The following is a 22,881-nucleotide window of genomic DNA, read 5'->3' on the forward strand; positions in this document are numbered from 1 at the left end:
TCAGGGATCACTCTTGGCAGTGCTCAGGGAAGCACAGGGCATGCCAGATATCAAACCCAGGTTGGCTTCGTGCATGAAAAACACCCTAGAGGCTCTACTATTACTCAGACTGATGGTTAAAAAGTAAGGTTTTGATCACTTGTAATTACTTATCATCTCGTTATTTATCAATTTGCTTGAGTGGGCTCCAGTAACATCTCCATTCATCCATGTTACATGCTAGTGTAGTCCAATGGCATCTGCTTGATCCAGGAACACAAAGAGCACCAAACCATTCATTCAGGGTCTTAACAAAGAAGTCTTACCATCTCATAGGTGGGCAACCAGGTGGTCTTTTGACATCTCATGGAATCCATTTGGTAATAGCTCTAGTCCAGCAGTTGTCTCTAAATCACATTACATGTCTGACCCATCTGATTTTTGACACTTTGGCAAATGAGACAGCGTCACTGATCTTTGATCATTGACAGAAGTCTGAACTCTGGATTCCTTCTGTCACTCGAGTGAAGTGTGATACTTTAAACATAGCTTTTTCAATTCCTCTTTGGATGACTTGAATAGTGTTCTCATCCTGTTTTCATAGGGCCCAGTTATCTGAGGCACATGTTAGTGCAGGGAGAATGGTGGAGTCGAAAAGATGTGCCCAGAGCCGGAGGTTCTACGTTCTCTTGATCAATTCTTTGATACTCTTGAAGGCGTTCCACGCTGCTCTCCTTCTCCTTCTCAGCTCGGGTGCCAGGTCATTAGTCATGTTGAGTCCTTGACACAGGTACACATAACTACTGCATTCAGAGATGTTCATTCCATTGAGAGCAAAAGGAACAACAGAGATTAGACAGTTTCTCATGAACATTTTCTTCATGAGATTCAGCTGCAGAACAATCTTTCCATAATCATGGTCAAACTTGGCCAGCATTGGTAGCACTTGTTTGATGTTTGGTGTTATTAGAATGATGTCATCAGTGAAGCAGAGGTGGTGTAGCTGCCGACTATCTATCTTCACTGCCATTTCTTCCCATTCCAGTCATTGCATGTTCTCAGGGGTGGCACTGTAGAGTTTCAGTGAAATAATATCACCCTACCGAACTCCTCTCTTTATGTCAATGATCAATTCATTGTAGAATGGTGAGATCCTAGTGGTATATCTGTAATACAGCTAATGGAGGATCCTGATGTACTGCCTTTGAACTCACGGTTTGGCTAGGGCTTTGATGACCGCTTCAGTCTCAACAGAATCAAAGGACTTCTTTAAATCGATGAAAGTTAGACAGAGCAGCATTTGAACTCTTGCAAAACTTCAATAAGCTTGATCACTGTGTGGGTATGGTCGATCATGCTGAATCCTTTTCGGAACATGGCTTGCTCACATGGTTAGCCTTCATCTAGTGTTCTGCTTATTCTATTCTGGATGACTTGAGTGAACAACTTGTAGACAACAGACAACAGGCAGATTGGGCAATAGTTGCTGATGCCATGGATGTCTCCCTTCTTGTACAACAGGACAGTCCTGCTGGTTTTCCACTTGGATGGAATCTTGCATTCAGAAAGGTAGTGTGCAAAGACCCCAGACAGTGTATTGACAAGTACTGGTGGCAGATTCTTCAGGTGTTCGGGTCTGACCTTGCCTGGACCTGGTGCTGTAAGCTTCTTTACTGACAAAATGGCATGTTGGATTTTGGAAGGGAGAATGTTGGGAACAAAATATCCATCCTACAGAATTTGGTATGTGGCCAGGTGAATGTGGCTATCAAATAGATCAAGTAGAAGTCATGGATAATCTTCTCCATTGTCCTTCTGAAAGATGTGATAGATCCATCAGGACATTGGAGGGCAGTCATCTTGGTTTTATAGTTGGCAAAGGACAGGCAGGCATTGGGAATACTTTTTCTGGCTTCTGACATATCGGCCAACACTGCTACTCTTCTCTATTTGAGGTCTTCCTTTATCACTACTCTGCACAGCTTTGCGAGCTCAGATGTTAGCTTGTGATTGCCTGAGGCTTGTGCCAAACCACATTGGTGAATGAGCTTGAGAGTTTCCAAAGATAGACATCTGTTTGTGGCTTTTTTTCACTCTTGGCATTCCTCACGCTCTCATGGAGGTGCCGAACCAGTTGATTGTATTCCTTATCGATGTTGTCAATGGAGGCATCTTCCCATATTGCTTCAATAGTGCCAAAGAGCTCCCAGTTGGTGGTCATTCTGGGAGTTCTCTTCTTAAAAGTTTTAGCCCTTTCTCTCCTCTCTGTGAAGTAGAATTTCACACAAAGGAGATGGTGGTCCAATCCTGTTTAGAAGATTGGGACAACAGCGAAATCGGTCAGGCAAAACCATCAAATGAATATGTTGTCATCAATTTCATTGTGGAACTGTCCTCCGGGAGACTCCCATGTCCAACGTTTAGATTTGGCCTTCTGGAACTCTGAGTTACCATGGATGGTCTTGGTCAACATGATGAACTCAGACAGTCTCTCACCCTGTTCATTCCATTCTAGACCGTGGATCCCATTGTGGCATTCTTCAGGCCACCTTGTTGGTCCCATCTTGGCATTAAAATCACCAACATTGATCTTGTAGTAAGTGTGGCCTTCTTTATAGAACTTTTTCAGCTTCATGTAGAACTTCTCAATTTCTTCTTCATCGTATGTTGGATGTTGGTGCATAGACGATGAAGATAGAAACTGCCAACAATAAGCCACATCTATTCAAAAGTCAGCGTCCAATCCGAGTTCTTAGTCATTCAAATGAATCAATGTCCATTACCAATTTCATGTTGATGAGGACACCAATGCCACTGAGAAGCAGTTCTTCTCCAGTCAAAAGTGGTGTCGTGTGATTGATGCATTCTCGTCTTGATCAGACCAATGCTGTCGTACTTAATCTTCTGTGCTTGCACCATCAGGTCCTCAATGGATGCTTCTGAAGCCAGCGTATGTGCACTGAAAGTACAATCATCTCAGTCCTTCTTCATTTTGGCAATCTAGTTTGGCCCTGAGATTTTATCAGCCTCTCCTTGCTCGTTCTTCTGAACGCTACCATATCGGGCGCTCTCTCAGTGTCAGGAGAATGAGGCCCATTGTTACTGGTTTTGGCATATCAAATATGCCACGGGTAGCTTGCCCAACTCTGCAGAGTCAAGGTTTTGATAGTTTTTTATATTCTCCATAACATCTTACTTAACTTCTGTACACCAAGTCTGTGAGCATGCCCTGTTTCTTTATCATTGATCTGAACCACTGATTTGCAATAGTTAGATTAAGTTACCTAACCTTTCAAACACTTACTTGGAAACTGTATGTTCATCACATTTCAAATACGAACAAGATTTAGTAATTTATTAGAAGCAAGGTTTTGAAAACAGAAATAAGAGACAGATCTTTTAACGGAGAATTTACATTATAAAGTTATTTGCAGAATAACCCTTTCTCCAACATATCAGCATGCTTCAATATTATTTGTAAACACATGCTCCAAATTTCTCTCACCTTGAACACTTCAAACATTAATTTTTTCCCCAGTCAGTCAAAATCTAAATAAAGATTTCAATGGAAGAGATGGCTCTGTTCAACTCTACCTTTGAGCAATCTAGAACATTCGGTCTTTTGGATATTTTGCATTGGACAATAGAAAAGAAATTCTGAAAAATGTACATTAATATTAGTCCTGGTCAAAGCATCACATTATTTCTACCTACATTCTAGTATAGCTCAGACTTGGAAGCAATTTTGTTTTTTTTATACAGCTATCAAGTAAGCAAATTGTGTCCAAGGGCCAGAAAGGTAGAACGGGGGTTAGTGAGTTAGGCACTTGCCTTTAATGCAGCTAAACCAGGTTTAACCCCTGCACCAACTATGGTCCTATGAACCCCACCAGGAGTAAAACCTGAGCACAGAACCAAGAGTTAGGTCTGTGAAGAGCCAGGTATGGAAAAAAATTAAACAATGGTACAAAATTAAGTTAATGAACTTGCATTGCATATGACCAACCCTGGTTTGACCCCTGGTACTACACACGGTGTCCAAGCACTACAAGGAGTGATCAGTGAGTGCAGAGTTCTGAACCTGATCACTATTGTGTGTACCCAAAATCCAATAAAGCAAACAAACAAAAAGCAAAATAAGTGTGTGTCCTGGTAGGAACAGACTCAGGAAACAGTAAACACATATTTTGCTACATACTTTTCTTACCATTATTTCCCTCTATAGCTTTTTTCTATCCTTGGAAAAGCTGTGGGAAAGTTGAATGACAACAAAAGACTTCCCAAAATATGTTTATTAGCTTTAGCAAATATCTCAATAATATCTAAAACATGGATTAAATAAAATCTGGGTAGTGTAGTCTTTGAGAGTACCAAGTGAATTTCAGATGGTTCAGGCCTCTCTGTGAATATACCATATGTCGCAGAAACAATAAGTCTGTGTTTAATATGGATTGAGAGAATTGTAGCCAGCAAATTTAAAACAAATTCTTGAATATCTTTAGCATTAATATATTTGTTATTATTTGAAAACTGCTTACAGCTCTTCAAGGTAATTATTTGAATATCATAGAAACAATGTTTTCCTATAAATTTATATTACAATATGTAAGAGCATTTATAAACTTCCTTTAAGACAAAATATTGTCAGTTACCTTTTTTGGAAAAAGCCTTAATTGTTCTAACCTTGAATAATAAAGAGTAATCTTTCAAATTCTTTAGGTTTAAAGATGGCCATAATCATTGCTGGTACACACTGTGTTTAACCTTGTAACTAAGTAACAAAATAGCCCCTTCCTTCATTTAGTTGATCTTAGATCTCTGTCTGTTAATTACATATGCCTATTCAAGTTTGAATTAATTTCAATGAAATAAATGATCTTTAAAATTTGGTGAGCCACTCTAGCCACATGACAAATGCTCAATAGCCATATACAAGTTTAGGTACCATATTGGACAGTGTTGATATCAGCATTGTTTTGGGGTAACAGTGGTCTAGAATCATAGTTTGAAGACTGAAGCCATGTGTGAGAGAGAGAAAGAGAGAGAGAGAGAGAGAGACAAAGTCTACAGATCAGGGTAAAGCGATGCCTGTATGTTGCCTATTTCCCATCCTTTCTCACTGACGAACAAATTCAAATATGTTCAGTGCATAAAAACAAAATCAAGCTTATTTATTGGGTGTTTGCTTTGATGACTGGAGGAAAGTGGTTAGCTCTTAGGGGCGGCTTACTTATTCCTTGCATGAACCTAAAGACTGTAAAAGTGCTTAAAAAGAAAGTCATTCTGTTCAGTATCAATGAGCATCATAAATTAAGTATATAGCAATTTGACCTATAGTACTTAAAATAGCAAAACATGTTGTTCTAATCTTGACATGAAAGTCAGTCAACACCCCCCTCCCAAAGATTTCTTTTTCTCTCCTCTTCTCCCTCCTTCCCACCCGCTCACATCCTCATTTCCTTGGCGGTGGGGTGGAGGGGGCTAGAGGGGGAAGGGTTCCTGGAACATTCCGTTTTTTTTACAAGCTAACAAGTTTGATGTGGCCGTGTGTCTCATTCCCTTCCAGGCTTGCAGCTGTTTTGGCAACAGAAGAAAAAATCCCCATAACAAATCAAATAAAAGCCCTTTCTGTGAAGAGGAATTGAAAACAGCAGGCCTCAAAGAAGGCGACACATGAGATGCCTTGTTCTGGCTTTCAACACAACTCAAATCAGAAACACATTACCATAATCTGAAACAGCCCACTGCTAACACAAGACAGATGGTGGGTAATAACCCATGCATCATTAATAAATAAATTCCAGCATTAAAGGCTTTACAAAGTATGACAACATTATCTGGGCACAGTGACTGGCCCTCTCCCACCCCCAACATCATTTCAGTGTGCTGTGAGCTGTGCCGGGTCTCCGTGGCCCTCCCCACACCGTCCAACTCCACGGATCTAAAGGAAATTTAAACATGGCACAAGTTTTCACCAGATGAAAACTATCTCAGTGTACAGGACGGATCTGAAACTCCATAAGGGGAAAATAAAATAGCTGCCAAAGTGTAATAGCTCCCATGTTCTGCTGTTGGATTAGCTCACGGCAACGGCGATTTATTGCACTGCCCTCGGCAGCTGGCCTCACCCTCTCTGGTATATCTCTATGCCTGCATCACACCACACACTTCAAGCAAAAATCTTGGCATCGGATTTGCCACAAAACTGAAAGATAGATGTGTGATTTCTCAGCTTTCCTTTTGCAAACGATACCATCTGTCTCGACTCCCCCAACTTCCCCCTCCAAAGGATGAAGGAAAAAAAAAACAATCATTTATTAGATTGAAAAAGTGTGTGTATGTGTGTGTGAGTGAGACAGAGAGAGTAAGAGACGAAAAGATGAGAGAACTTTAAGTCAAAATTTTTGGAAATCAAAAAATGCCATTTATTGATGCGTATGGCCACCCATTGTCTGCATTATTTAATTTTCTTTGTTCTGTGGGATATGGAATAGTATGGGAATGTGGCAGAGGCTGATGAAGGCCTCTTAGCATTGGTTCTGGACTTCCCCAGAGTTTTGTACTCTTTCTGCCCATCCTACTATGCCACTGTCTATGCACAGAATCCTCAGTCAAGAAGTAAGCATGATTCTAGCCAGGAGCTCTATAGAAATATAAGCTTTAGGAAACCAGATTAAAAGTGTGATTGTTTCTATATAATTAAATTATGTTTTCCATCTTACTAGTGAGCAATACACAATACAAGAATGTTTGTCAAGCAAACTAGTATTATAACTTTAAGGAAGAGACAAATCATTTGGCATTGCTTGACTTAATGAGTTAAAACAAAAAGATACATAAATATAGTATGTTGTAAATTGGTTAATCCCAGGCTACTAGAATGCCAAATGGCATATAACCCAGATAGTTACATGGCTGGGATTTATAATCTTTGAGCACAGAGTAGGTTTTTGATTCAGAGCCTAGCAGTGAGGAAATGCTCTTCTCTGCCTTCTTTCTTTTAGCACACAGAAAGAATAGAACTTTCCTTCTATTAAGAATCATGCCATGAAGACTACAAAGTCTTGAAGACTTTCCTGATTAGCATCTAAATCCTTTGCTTCTAAGTCTACCTTTTTCCCAGACTTAAATCAATATTTTCATGCATACATGTGTATCTACTTTCTCTTAATTGACTGTGTATTTATCTTATTTCCTCCATTAAATTGGAGATTCCTGAGGGTAAAAACCATGTCTAATCTATTCTCTAAATTCCCCTTAGCACCCGGTACAGAATGCTGCACTCAAACTAAATGAAATCATAACTCAGAGAGGAACGCGAGGGCCCCTGGCAGGGCAGCCTCGGATAGCGTCCATGAGTTCCTGGTGACTCTGTTCCAAGGCACTTTTTCTTTGAGCTCTCTCCAGCTTTCTCTGGAACAGCTGCTGAGGGATGGTCAGAAGGAGGTGAGTTAGGCTTTAATTGGTTCCTGAGATCTGTTATTTCCTGTGTGACCTGAACATGATGGAGGGAATTTTAAATGGACTCTGAACTTGGACCAGTACAGAGAGTGGAGCAAGAGGCAAATCATACTAAGGAGCTTTCTGAAAATGACATTTTCTAAAAACAATGTAAGAATCAGTTTCCCAAACTATTTCGAACTCTATAATTTCTGATAACACATTTGACAATTGTTTTTTTTTTAAAATTGTGTGGCAATTACTGAGCAAAGTTATATGCCAACCTAGACTTTCCTTCATCATCATGAAATAGGTGAGATATGTAATTAGTAAGTTTCATCTGTTCATCTTAAAATACCATCTATATTTTATGTTTTAACCCCTTTCTCTAAAGCTTTATCTTTATACATATGTATACATATATACATATATATATATATATGTAAGTAGAGCTAGAGGTATATAATGGTGGGTAGGGCGTTTGCCTTGCATGCAGATGACCCAGTTTTGATCTCTGATATTCAGTATGACTCCCTTCGCCTCACCAGGAGTGATCTCTGAGAGCAGAGCCAGAGTAAACCCTGAGCATAACCAGGTGTGGCCCCAAAAACAAAGAAAAGAAAGCTTTTCTGATGCAAGCAAATATTAGACTGTGAAATGTATGACATAATTGTATCTGTGATGTAATCATATGATATAAAAACCAAACATAATTTCATGCTTAGTGTACAATTTGGGCTGGAGCGATAGCCCAATGGGTAGGGTGTTCACCTTGCACGCAGCCAACTTGGGTTCAATTCCTCTGCCCCTCTCGGAGAGCCCAGCAAGCTAGCGAGAGGATCTTGCCCACACAGCAGAACCTGGCAAGCTACCAATGGCGTATTCAATATGCCAAAAACAGTAACAAGTCTCACGATGGAGATGTTACTGGTGCCCGCTCGAGCAAATTGATGAGCAACAGAATGACAGTGATACAATGATACAGTGTACAATTTGGATTGCACAATTTTGACTTTTGCAAGTATCAGAGAACAGAAAGTACAATATTAATAAAGAATTACATCCATCCCTCTATCAGTGTACATTTCCCAGCACCAGTGTCCCCACGTTTCCTCCCATCACCCCCATCCTCCACCCACTGCCTGCCTCTATGGCAAGCACTTTTCTTGTGTCTCTTTCTCTTTCTCTCTCTCTCTTTCCTCTTGGGCATTGTGATTTGCAGAATTGATACTGAAAAGGTTATAAAGAATATCCTTATACTTACTTTTAGCACTGAGATCCTGTCCAGCATTATCATTCCCAGCTATTATTGTCAAAACTGGTCTCTTCTCTATCTCACCTATCTTCAGCCCCACATACAATTGTGGTTGTTCCAACCATTAACACATATACATATATATGTATATATATTAATTTATTCATTATATACCTGTCCCACTCCTTTTGACTCTTTTGACTCATTTCACTCAGCATGAAACTCTCCACGTCCATCCATTTATAGGAAAATGTAATAACTTAATTTTTCCTTACAGCTGCATAGTATTCCATTGTGGAGATTTGCCGTAGTTTCTGGCACACGTCCAAAAGAACAAGAGAACCAATGCTGGCATGGATGTGGGGAAGAGGGACTCTCCTTTATGGTTGGTGGGAATGCCTACTGGCCTAGCCTTTTTGAAAAACAGTATGGGCATTTCTCAGAAAACTAGAAATCAAGATCCCATTTGATCCAGTAATACCACTTCTGGCAATATGCCCTGGGGGGGGGCAAAAACACGCAGCAGAAACACCATCTGCACTCTATGTGCATTACCACACTATTCACTATAGCCAGAATCTGGAAACAACCTGAGTGCTCAAGATCAGACAAATGGATAACTTTGTGATTCTTATATCTACTTACCAACAGATATTCATTGACTATACCAGCATAGAACTAACTATACTGGCTAATTTGATTTAAACTTTCCCGGTTTGGGTCCAGAGATGGTATTTCTGTGCACAGTTATAACATCTCATGGTATTCTGGGCAGTATATGTGGTGCTGGAAATTGAAACCATGTTGACTATATGCAAGGCAAGGACCCAGTGTACTATCTCTCCAGTCTACTGACTATTTTTTAATGGGGAAAACAGAGACCAATAAAGATTGGTAGAACTGTACCTCACGGTGATTAACTTAAAAAGAGAGAGGGGGGGAGAGAGAGAGAAATGAGTCAAATTGTGATTTCACATGTTTATAACAAATATGTTTCCGAAATGAGTGTTCATTTGTTTCTAAGTGCATGGAGTGGTCAGATGTGATAAGACTAGACTACAGATCAATTGAATGAACGACTTGTTAATAACTACACAATCTTGTTAAAAGCTAATTGTGAGGAATGTTAGTTGTGGAATCAGGATTGCAGTGGATTGAAATACAGATAAAAAAATTCTCTGCTTATTATGTACTTCTCTTTTTAAAAATTTAAATCAAGGAACCGGGGTTTACAAAGTTATTTATAGTAGAGGTTCAAAAATACAGTGTTCCAAAACCCAAGAGATGAGATAGAAACATGTTTGGGTCATTTTGGAAACTTAGAAGAGTTAGATTTCACTCATTCTGTGGATTTATTATTAGCCTCTTGGAGTAGTTGAAATCTGACCTGAATATTAAAAAAATGAGTCATGCATGTAAAGAAAGTGAGGGTGATAGTATAAGCAGAGGAAACAGCATTATTAACTTCAAAAGGATATGATATATCAATGTATATAGGAACTGGTTCACAAAAATATCACTCTATCACTGTCATCCATTGTTCATCGATAACTAGAGCGGGTGCCAGTAATGCCTCCATTCATCCCAGCACTGAGATTTTAGCAGCCTCTCCTTACTCATCTTTCCCAATGATTGGAGTTTCTTTCAGGGTAAAGAGAATGAAACCTTTCATTGTTACTATATTTGGCATATCGAATACGCCACAGGGAGCTTGCCAGGCTCTTCTGTGTGGGTGGGACACTCTCAGTAGCTTGCCGAGCTTTCCGAGAGGGACAGAGACTATATATCAGAGAATACAAGCAAGTATGTTAAAACCAAACACATGTTAAAACAAAACACAAAAATATAGATTTTAGGGCTGGAGCAATAGCACAGAGTGTAGGGCATTTGCCTTGCACGGGGCCAACCCAGTTTCGATTCCCAGCATCCCATATGGTCCCCCGAGTACCACCAGGAGTAATTCCTGAGTGCATGAGCCAGGAGTAACCCCTGTGCATTTATGGGTGTGACCCAAAAAGAAAAAATAGATAGATAGATTTTATTGTTTTCAAATATGGCTAAAATCTTTAATGAAATTATTGCTTGTTACATATAGTACACAACAATGTTCAGACCAGTTGTATAAGTTATCAACTGTCATCATGGCACATCACAAACCACCACACAAATAATAACAGAAAAGAGTAAATCTCTCTTTTCACTCCCATGTCCATGTGCCATTTCAGCCTTCCTTTTGATATGGGCCTGATCTGACTGATCTTGGCTGGTGTTGTTCAGGCATAGCAGGAAGTTGGCAGGTCTAGTTAGGATTCACTTGGGATGAAGACTCTTTTTAAGGAGAATTCCCCTACTCCAGCAAATCAGTCTGAGTTTGTTCTCATGGGGACAGCAAAGTTACAAGATTGAGTAGAAACATGAAAGACAGTTGGAGACTCTGTGAACATACATTGTTATTAGCCCAGGGGGAAAAAAAAGTGAGAGCCTGCTTTGGGGACATGCTTGGATGATAGTGGGAAAATTTGAAATGCTGGTGAGAAGGTGTAATAGTGGTGGTATTGGTGTTGGAATATTGAATGCAAAAATTTTGTGAACAACTTAAAAAAATTTAATTTAAAAAGTTTGGGGGAATAGTTTCAACACTCTATGACTACTGCTTTCAAGTAATACTTGTATAATTAATACAAATAATACTCTGAAGTATTACTTGCATAATAATGCATAACAATGCATAGTAAGTATACTATACTATTACTTAAAAGTAGTAATACTTGAAAGCATAATATATATAACAATAATTGAAAGTATTTCAAGGAAACAGAGTAAATAAGTACATTACTTGCACTTTATAGTAATTTTTTTTACTCAAAGTAATAAAGATGCAGAAAGAATGAGAATAAGAACAATCTTGAACATCAGTTTATCTCATAGGTAATTCATGATTTGAGTTGAAATGATCCATTCAAATTTTCTCTTCTCACTATTTTTTTTTTCTGCTTTTGCCACAAAACCTGGAAAGGAGAAATTTCTTATTTTATGTGTCAGTTATATCTGAGTGTGCAACTAAGAGTTATTTCTATACAAAAACATATGGCACGGTAGTGTTTAAAAATTAAAAATCTAGGTCATCCTGTCATATCATTTCTGTTTTGCATGCTCAGACATAAATATGTTCCATGGGTCAGGAGCAAGTTGAAAAGTTTTCCCATTTCCAGCTTTAACTTTGCTAAAATTTAATCAGAGCTTGCCTTAGGCCTCATTCTGAAACTTGCCTATTCTCTCATCATTTAGATTTAAAAACTAGAAAGTATGGTGGGCTAGCATAATGGGAATGAATCAGAGTTGGACCTAAGTTCAAAGTCTGGTCTAAGGCAATTTTTATCAGTCTTACACTGGAATATTTAAGTGCTAGCCCAGAAACTTAAAAAGTGGGATTTAATTTTTCCCTTCTGGTAATTATTTTGTGTGTAACTTTCACAGAATAATTATAAAACTACCAAAACTTTCCCATAATGCCAGAATTTGCATAAAATAAACTCCAGACCCTTACATTTCTTCAAAGTGATATGAATATGGTTATCAACAGAAGTCTGTAGAAGATGGTGGAGAGAGAAATAACATACAATACAGTGCTCATATTAGAAACATTTCTCATCCATCTGATAACCTGATGACTAGAAATTTGGCCAGAATGTTTCATCACTTTTTCGTTTCCATGTTTTCATGCTTTCTTACATTTTCTTTGAAGCAGCTTGAGTTTGAAAACAAGGGATTTAAAACGAAGGGGAAAAAATGTGTTACCATGAATTTTCCTTTGAGCCAGCCAAAAGCACGTAAACTGACTTTGGCCCATTTGATGATGTATGTCTCTGGGGACTGGCAGATGGCATCCTTCTCTGGCCCCTGACAACTCTGTTGATGTGACTTGGGAAGTCAGAATGTTCTTGGCAAAATGCTATGAATGTCCAATATCGGTAGCTTTGTAATGCAGACAACATGGGTCTATTTCAATCACTAGATGTAACATTTCTGAAGTTACTCATCTGTCATTATTATTCATTGTGAAGAAACATTTAAAAAAGGAAAACTAGAAAAAGCGTGAGCTAATATATGGTATAGTGTGTAAAGTTGATATTTATTTTGGAAATAAATTAAGCTGAGGTGCCAAACATGAGGGAAAAATAAACATAGGAGAGTGATAAGAAAGAATTTTATAATTATGTAGTTATGTATCATAATTGGGGGGGTTTATTGAAGAACCAATAAAATTACAGATGAAAGAAATGAGTTAAAAATAGGTTTGATAGTGAAGGTCAGTAAGTTATTAAGGATTATTGCTTTATCTTACCATTATATTAATTCCAAAACTTAAAACTAATATCCTAAAATTCCTAGAGTGAAAGTTTTAGAAGACATAATGAAATTATAGAGATATTAAGAGTATTACATAGCAGAGCAATAAGACAAACAATATTGATTGTGCAGAAATAGAAAAAAATAGACAAAAACATTTGAAGATTTAAGGCTCCTTGTATGATAGTAACTTGCTAAATAAACATTAGCAGTAAAAGAAAATTTGTGACTATGTTTTTAGGTATCTTTTAAAAATTTTATTTTATTTTTATAAAGTTATTCACAATAATTCATTACATTTAATATTTGAACACCAATCCGATCACCATTGCACCTTCTCACCACCATATTTTAAATGTTTTCATCCCAAATCCCAAACCGTGCCCCATAAAGCAAAACCAAAACAATTAATTTTGTATTGCTTATTATGAATCACTGTATCACTGTCATCCCAATGTTCATCAATTTACTCGAGTGGGCGCCAGTAATGTCTTCATTTGTCCCAGCCCTGAGATTTTAGCAGTCTCTCCTTACTCTTCTTTCCCAACAATTGGGGGCTCTTTCAGGGTCAGGGGAATGAGACTTGTTACTGTTTTTGGCATATCAAATGTGCCACAGGGAGCTTGCCAGGCTCTGGCGGCGCCCTAAAGGAGGATGACAACTATGTGCCCAGTTACCTGAACCCAGAGGAGTGGCAGAAGCTGGAGAGTATCCAGTGGCAGCAGCAGGAGCTGCTGGCGGACATGCAGCGGCTGAAGGATGAGATTGCAGCACTAGCCCATGAAATTGAGAGCTCAGAGTCCAGGGAGAGAAGAGAGGCATGCAGAGGAACAAGCAGGATGCCGGCAGGACGGTGTCCAACATGAACCTGAAGAAGGGGTCCAGTTCCTGATCGAGAATGACCTGCTGGAGAGCACCTGTGAGACCATTGCCCAATTCCTCTACAGGGGGAGGGGCTCATCGGCCATCGGTTACTACCTGGAGAGAGAAGCCTTCAACATCCAGGTGCCCACGCCTCGACTACCTGGAGAGACATGCCTCCAGCATCCAGGAGCTGCACCTCTTCGTGGAACAGCACAAGTTCACGGAACTGAACCTCATCCAGGTACTGCTGCAGTTCCTGTGGAGCTTACAGCTGCCAGGGGAGGCCCAGAAGATTGACCGCATGATGGAGGCCTTCGCCCAGGGCTACTGCCTGTGCCACCCCAGGGTCTTCCAGTCCACGGACACCTGCTATGTTCTCTCATGCTCCATCATCATGCTCAACATGAGTCTGCACAACCCCAACATCAAGGACACACCCAAGGCGGAGATGTTCATCACCATGAACTGCAGCATCGGTGATGGCAGGGACCTGCCTGAGGAACTGCTCTGGAACCTGTATGAGAGCATTCAAAAGGAGCACTTCAAGATTCCCGAGGACTGAAAGTAGATAATGGACCAAACATGACGATCTCTCAGTGTCTGTGTTGGAAGCCATAATGCCCAAAACTAGAGAGAGAGTATGGGGAATATTGTCTGCCCTGGAGGCAGGGGGAGGGTGGGAAATGGGGAATATACCCAGGATTTTGGTGGTGGGGAATGTGCACTGGTGGAGGGACGGGTGTTTGATAATTGTGTGATTGTAACCCAAACATGAAAGCTTGTAGCTATCTCATGGTGATTCAATAAAATTTTAAAATAATAATGATAATAATAATAAAATAGAAGAACATTCCTTTAAAAATAAAACCCCAAGTTTGAAGCCAATGACCTGACACACACCTTCTTCAACCCCAACTGTGAGGGGTGGCTGCTTGTTATGAATTATCAGCTAAAAATGGTCCAATAAAGTTTCCTTAGAGGAAAGTGTGTTAAGATCGTTGTTTTTCATCCTGGAGCCATTAAGACCTTGTATAAGATCTTGATATATCAGTGGTATAGAGTATGAGAGGTCACTTCAGGAATTCAAACATTTAAAATATGATTATACAGCAGATTCACTCATGTGTGAGGTCTATGTCCCTCTCTTCTGGAAGCTTTATTTCAGAGTCCCTGGATCTTGGCCTTTGAGATTTTATGGCATCAGGGGCAGTTTGTACGTGTGACTGCCAACCTACTGGTAAACTTGGGAGATAAGGGGAGGAGCCCATTCTCACTCCGAGTGAACTTGGAGACTTCACTCATGGTCCCACATACCTGAGTTTTCCTGCAGATTCACTTGTGGGTGAGACTCTTCTGAGACTGTGGAAAGCGGCTGTGAGCATATGCTTCTGTATATTTTGGCTGGCGTGGCATCATGTAAAAGCTAAAAGATTTTTATCCTACATTTTATATAGTTCTATGCAAATATATTGATTCTGAGCACCCTTAGGACAGTATAGAGAAATAATTTGGAGTTGACTTTCTTGAGAGACAAAATGGAGAAATAGAAAAACATAATTCAGCAAGCCACATCATTAATTTATTATACTATTTGGTTACAGGAAAGGCATATGAGAGGTGTTTGAATAAAGACAACATATGAGTATAACATGCAATAAACTTTAGTAGATTAATCTACTGAAAAGCAGTGCCTCATTTAGGAATGAAGAATTGGTAAAGTCAATGAAAACTCAGCATTTGTATCTAATTTATCTGATTTACAACCTTTCCTTGATCAACTTAGCAAAAATTACACAAAACAGGTTATCATTTAAATTCTTGCAGTTATTTTGGAAAAATTTTTAGGAGGGAGAAAGTCAGAAGTATTCTTTAAAGAGTATTAAAGAAGTAAGGGAAAAGAATACTTGCCTAAACTCACCTCTACTGGAAGATATCTTGATAGGCAACAGGCAGGGAAAAATGTTTATTAAAGAAAATATTCATAGGTAGAACTTACATGCTTCCCAGGATTCTTGTGGCAAGGAAGTATGCAACTTTCTATTTGCATCCTTAATAACCTAAACAGTGATCATAAGGGTTGCAAAGATAGCAAAAGTAATACTGCACATGCCTAGCTTACATAAGGCTCTAAGTTTGATCCCTAGCACTGTATATTGCCCCCAGACTCCACCAGGTATAACTCTAATGGTCTCCGGGGATGCACAGCTGATTTGAATATCACTGGGTCCTTTAAGTATCTCTGTATATGACCCCTATAAATAAAATTTGCTACTTATTTCAACTATAACTGTGGATAGATGACTCCCTAATATATGCCTTGCTTTTACATTTCTCAAATGATTTCTGGTTAAGTATATTCACCAACTCAAATCTATATCATACATATAAACTTCCTCACATAATCATAATCAAATACAAATATAATTTCTGCTACATAAGTGACCAAGCACTCACCTCCTGAAAATAGCATAATGGTGCTCCATAATTGAGTACCAATACAAAGTTCAAGTGTATTTACCTTAGACATCCCAAATTAGTCCTATAAATGGGACTGGAGTGAAAGCACATTTGCCTTCAATGCGGCCAACCCAGGTTTGATTTCCAGCATCCATATGGTCCCCTGAGCACCGCAAGGAGTAATTCCTGTGTGCATGAGCCAGAAGTAACCCCTGTTCAACGCCGAATGTGAACCAAAAAGCAAAAAAGAAATAAGCAAACCAAAATAGTCCCATTAATTACATTGCTTCTGCTGTAATTGTCTTTTTAGTCTCTTACTCACTGAAAACATCTACTTTCTGGTCTCTTAATTTTCCCTTTCCACAACTATTATCATTCCAATCTCTTGTCAATATTTATGTTTATAATCTTTAGTGTTTTCCCTTTTCTGTTTTGTCCACTTCTAGTACCTGAGGTCAGAATCTGTTACTATATATTCCACTGAAATATTTTAGTTACACATTGTCCTCCCACATCCCTCCATTGTGACCTATTCTATGCAGTCCTATCATTCTGATTTGAAGACCCCTCATTCAAGAAACTTAATGACTTTACCTGAGGGATAATATGATATCAAATATAGACCAGACAGCTCCCCTCAAATTTTGTCTCTTGCACATTTGAGCTATTTTCTCTCTGGCAAATAGCAACTCTTTAAGTTTAGTTTTTTTTTAATTTATTTTTTTTATTGACTCACAATGTTAAAAGTTACAAAGCTTTCAGGCTTAAGTCTCAGTTACATAATGCTTGACACCCATCCCTTCAACAGTGCATATATTCCACCACCAAGAATCACTGTAAACCTCCCCCTCACCCCACCACCCCCAGCCCCCTACCCCACCTGTGTAGTTGATGAATTTCACTTTACTTTCTCTTTACTCTGATTACATACAAACAAAAAAACTCACTATTATTGTTTGGAGTTTCCCCCCCAGAGTCGGACCTGCTGGAAAGGAAGCATTTGATAATTTGTTTTCCATTGCTGAGAATGAAGGGATGTGAGTCGTGTGGCCACAGTAGTCCGCGAGGTGCTAGATTTCTGTATTTTAGTATTTTAGAGACTAAGTCCAGAGGGCTTTCTGCCAGAGGTTGAATTATTGCTAGCTTGAAGCTCTCTGCTACTTTATATTCCACATATGAGTGCAATCTTTCTGTGTCTGTCTCTTTCTTTCTGACTCATTTCACTCAACATGATACTTTCCATGTTGATCCACTTATATGCAAATTTCATGATTTCATGCTTTCTAATAGCTGTATAGTATTCCATTGTGTAGATGTACCAAAGTTTTTTAGCCAGTCATCTGTTTTCGGGCAGTCGTTTTTTTTCCAGATTCTGGCTATTGTAAACTGTGCTGCGATAAACATACAGGTGCAGATGTCATTTTGACTATACTTTTTTTTGCTTCTCCGGGGTATATTCCCAGGAGTGGTATTACTGGGTAAAATGGAAGCTCAATTTCTAATTTTTTGAGAATTGACCATATTGTTTTCCAAAAGGGCTGAACCAGTCGGCATTCCCACCAGCAATGTAGGACGGTTCCTTTCTCCCCACATCCACACCAATAGCGGTTGTTTTTGTTCTTTTGGATGTGAGCCAGTGGTGTGAAATGGTATCTCATAGTTGTTTTGATCTGCATCTCCCTGATGATTAGTGATGAAGAGCATTTTTTCATGTGCCTTTTAGCCATCCGTATTTCTTCCTTGAGAAAGTTTCTGTTCATTTCTTCACCCCATTTTTTGGTGGGATTGGATGTTTTCTTTTTGTAGAGGTCAACCAGTGCTTTATATACACTTGATATCAACCCTTTATCGGATGGGTATTGGGTGAATATCCTTTCCCATTCTGTAGATTGCCTTTGAATTCTGGTCACTGTGTCTTTTGTGGTGCAGAAGCTTTTTAGTTTAATATAGTCCCATTTGTTTATCTCTGTTTCTACTTGATTACTTAGTTCCGTGTCATCTTTGAAGATAGCTTTAGTTTCATTATCATGAAGGGTTTTGCTGACCTTGTCTTCAATGTGACTTATGGATTGTAGTCTGATGTTACGGTCTTTAATCCATTTTGATCTGATTTTTTGTGCATGGTGTTAGGTCGATGTTCAAGCCCATTTTTTTGCAATTGGCTGTCCAGTTATGCCAGCACCATTTGTTGAAGAGGCTTTCCTTGTTCTATTTCACATTTCTTGCCCCCTTATCAAGGATCAGATGATCATATATTTTGGGTTGCATGTAGGGATATTCCACCCTGTTCCATTGATCAGTGGCTCTGCCTTTGTTCCAATACCATGCTGTTTTAATTGTTACTGCTTTGTAGTAAAGTTTGAAGTTGGGGAGGGTGATGCTTCCCATCGTCTTTTTCCCAAGAATTGCTTTAGCTATTTGTGGGTGTTTATTTTTCCGTATGAATTTCAGGAGTGTTTGATCAATTTCTTTGAATAATTTCATGAGTATCCTTATAGGGATCGCATTGAGTCTGTACAGTGCTTTGGGGAGTATTGCCATTTTGACAATGTTAATTCTTCCTATCCATGAGCAGAGAATATGTTTCCATTTCCTCGTGTCCTCTTTTATTTTATTGAGGAGTGTTTTGTAGTTTTCCTTGTAGAGATCCTTTACTTCCTTAGTTAGGCTGATTCCTAAGTACTTGATCTTCTGGGGCACAATTGTGAATGGGATTTTTTTTTTAATGTCACTTTCCTCTGACTCGCTATTTGCGTATAGGAAGGTCATGGATTTTTGGGTACTGATTTTATAGCCTGCAACTTTGCTGTACAAGTCTATTGTTTCTAGGAGTTTCCTAGTGGAGGTTTTAGGATTCTCTAGGTATAGAATCATGTCATCTGCAAATAGTGAGAGCTTGATTTCTTCCTTTCCTATCTGTATACACTTAATGTCTTTTTCTTGCCTAATTGCTATTGCAAGTACTTCCAGTACTATGTAACAGAAGTGGTGAGAGTGGGCATCTGATCTTGGAGGGAAGACCCTTAGTATTTCTCCATTGGGGATAATGCTTGCCATGGGTTTGTGGTAGATGGCTTTGACTATCTTGAAGAAAGTTCCTCCTAAGCCTATTTTGGTGAGAGTTTTCATCATAAATGGGTGTTGCATCTTGTCAAATGCTTTCTCTGCATCTATTGAAATGATTTTATGGTTTGTATTTTTACTTTTGTTGATATGATGGATTTTTTTGATTGATTTCTGAATGTTAAACCATTCTTGTATCCCAGGGATGAATCCTAATTGATCGTGATGTATGATTTTTTGTGAGTTGTTGGATTCTATTTGCTAGTATTTTGTTGAGAATATTCGCATCCGTGTTCATCAGGGATATTGGCCTGTAGTTTTCTTTGTTTGTGGTATCTTTGTTTGCCTTTGGTATTAGGGAGATATGAGCTTCATAGAAACTGTTTGGTAGAATCCCTGTTTCTTCAATTTCCTTGAATAACTTGAAGAGAACTGGCAAGAGGTCCTCTTTAAATATTTGGAAGAATTCAGTAATGAATCCATCCTGGCCTGGGCTTTTGTTTTGGGGAAGACATTTGATAATCGTTTCAATTTCCTTGACATTAATGGGTCTGTTCAGGTATTCCAAGTCATCTTGATTCAGTTTTGGGAGATTCTAGGAATCAAGGAATTTGTCCATTTCTTTTAGGTTCTCTTGTTTCATGGCATAGAGATTTTCAAAGTAGTCTCTGATGATCTTTTAAATTTCATTGGTTTCTGTTGTGATATCCCCCTTTTCATTTCTGATTCTGTTTATTAGGGTTCTCTCTCTTTCTTTCTTTGTGAGTCTTGCTAGCGCTTTGTCAATCTTGTTTACTTTCTCAAAGAACCAGCTTTTTGTTTTATTGATCTTTCAGATTGTCTTTTGGGATTCCCTATCATTAATTTCTGCTCTAAGTTTTATTATTTCTTTCCTTCGGTCTGGCTTGGGTTCCTTTTGCTGGTCCTTTTCTAAGATCTTGATCTGTGAAGTCAAGTTCTCTGTAGGCCCTTTCCTCCCTCCTGAGGAATGCTTTCAGGGCTATAAATTTTCCCCTTAACACAGCTTTAGCCACGTCCCATAGGTTCTGGTAGCTTGTGTCTTTATTCTCATTTTTTTCGAGGTATCTTTTAATCTCTTCCTTGATTTTCTTTTTGATCCATTCATTGTTCAGCAGGGAATTGTTTAATTTCCAGGTGTTCGATTTGGTGCTCCATGTCTGTGTGTACTTAGCTTCTATTTTCAGTGCATCATGGTCCGAGAAGATGGTTGATACAATTTCTATCTTGCTGATTCTGTTGAGGTATGTTTTGTGACCCATCACGTGGTCTATTTTGGAGAATGTTCCATGTGCACTGGAGAAAAATGCATATTCTTTCTTTTTGGGGTGTAAAGCCCTGTATAGGTATATAAGCCCTCCCTCTTCTATTTCTTCCTTCAGGGCCATTGTTTCCTTGTTGAGTTTTGTTCTTGTTGATCTATCCAGAGGTGATAAAGTGGTGTTGAAGTCTCCAACTACCATTGTGGTGCTAGTGATGTCCTCCTTAAAGTTTGTTAGGAGTTGCTTTAAATATTTAGCTGGTCACTCGTTAGGTGCATATACGTTTAAGAGTATGATTTCTTCCTGTTGTACGTATCCCTTGTTGAATAGAAAATGACCATCACTGTCCCTTCTAATCTTTTCAGCCTGAAATCTATGTTGTTAGATACTAGTATGGCCACCCCAGCTTTTTTGAGGGAGTTATTTGCTTGTAGAATTGTTTTCCATCCTTTGACGTTGAGCCTGTATTTGCTCTGACTGTTCAGATGTGTTTCTCGTAAGCAGCAGAAAGTTGGTTTAGTTTCCAAATCCATTTTGCTACTCTGTGTCTCTTGATTGGTGCATTTAGCCCATTGACATTGAGAGAGATCATTGTCATGGGATTATGTGCCATCTTTCTGTAGGGTTTGTTGTTCTTGTTAGGGTTTTTTCTTGTCTTACAGTGGCCCCTTTAGTCCTTCTTTTAAGTTTGGTTTTGAGTCTATGAAGTTTCTGAGCTGTTGTTTATCTGTGAAGTAATGTATGGTTCCTTCAAGTTTGAGTGAGAGCTTAGCCGGATAAAGTACTCTTGGTGAGGCGTTCATTTCATTGAGTTTTTTCACTATATCCCACCATTGTCTTTGGGCTTGGAAGGTTTCTTCTGGTAGGTCTGCTGTAAATCTAAGGGGTGCTCCTTTGTATGTGATTTCCTTCTTTGCCCTTGCTGCTTGCAGTATCGTGTCTCTATCCATGGCATCCATCATTGTGACTATGATATGCCTTGGACATTTTTTATTGGGATCTCTTCTAGCTGGCACCCTTCAGACTCCTTGGATCTGAATACCTGCATTCTCTAGCTCTGGGAATTTCTTAGCAATGATGTCTTTGACTGTGGTTTTTTCATTGGGATTAGTTCCCTGTGCTTTTGGTACTCCCATAATTATTATGCTGTTCCTTTTGAGGTTGTCCCCTAGGACTCTGATTCGCCCTAGAGCCATTTTGGGGTCTTTTGCCATTATTTTTGTTGTTTGTAAGCTTTGTGCAGGTCATCTTCAAGCTGATTCTGTCTTCTGCTGCAGTCATTCTACTGTTGAGGGTTACTACTGAGCTTTTAATTTCATCTACTGATTCCTTTAATTTTGTGACTTCTGTTTGTAGGTTTGAAATTTCTGCTTTCATTTCTTCCTGTATTTTCTTGGTGGTCCGTTCCAAGGCTGTGTTCCTATCCTCCCTTAGTTTATTGTTTGTTCGTTCCATGGTTGTGTTCATATCCTCCCTTAGTTTATTGGTTGTCCGTTCCATGGTTGCTTTGAGTTCCTCGACCATCTTCACAACTTCTTCTCTGAATTCTTTATCTGAGAGGAGGTTGTATTTGTGGGTGACCTCTATTGAGGTTTCTACAATCTCTTTATTTTCAGTTTGTGGGTTTTTTTTGATGTTTCTTCATGTTGTTATGGAACAATAAAGGTGAAAACTCCTGATTCTATATCACTATTCCTCTTGCTCCACGAGGGGATTGTAGGCAAGCTAAATCGATAATGGTAATCTTTTCCCCCTTCTAGAGTACTTCCTTACATTACTGCAATCTTCCTAGTTTATGTAGGGCTTCTAGTCAAGGCTTGAGGCTATGGTCTGTTTATGAGGGCTTTGTGTACTTAGTTGTATTCCTGACACTTTTTCTGGAATTAGGATGAGTTACTGGTTTATAGGCATATAGTGATTGAGATGGCCAGGTTGTTCTTTGAGTAAGTAGGTCATAGGGATTTGTGACCTAAGTGCGCAGTGTAGGAGAGGGAAAAAAATAACTGCAGCCACTCAAAAATAGGCCACGCCCCTTTTGAGGCCATGCCCCATGATGTAGAGGACACTCCTCCACCCGCCAGAAGTCCCCCAGTATGGGCGGAGCCAGTGTGAGAGTTCTTTCAGAGGGGCAGGAAGAAGAGAGTGATCTATCTGGAGTCAAAGTTACCTGGTACAGGGAGGGGCTGGCTAGAA

The 22,881-nt window shown here is 39.1% G+C and overlaps 1 pseudogene; it reads left to right on the plus strand.

The window, feature by feature from the left end:
• The first annotated feature begins 637 nt into the window (after positions 1-637).
• Positions 638-14,837, plus strand: LOC101559067 (cytohesin-1-like; annotated as a pseudogene).
• Positions 14,838-22,881: the final 8,044 nt, after the last annotated feature.

The sequence above is a fragment of the Sorex araneus genome, chromosome 1 (assembly GCF_027595985.1).
Source record: "Sorex araneus isolate mSorAra2 chromosome 1, mSorAra2.pri, whole genome shotgun sequence".
NCBI lineage: Eukaryota > Metazoa > Chordata > Mammalia > Eulipotyphla > Soricidae > Sorex > Sorex araneus.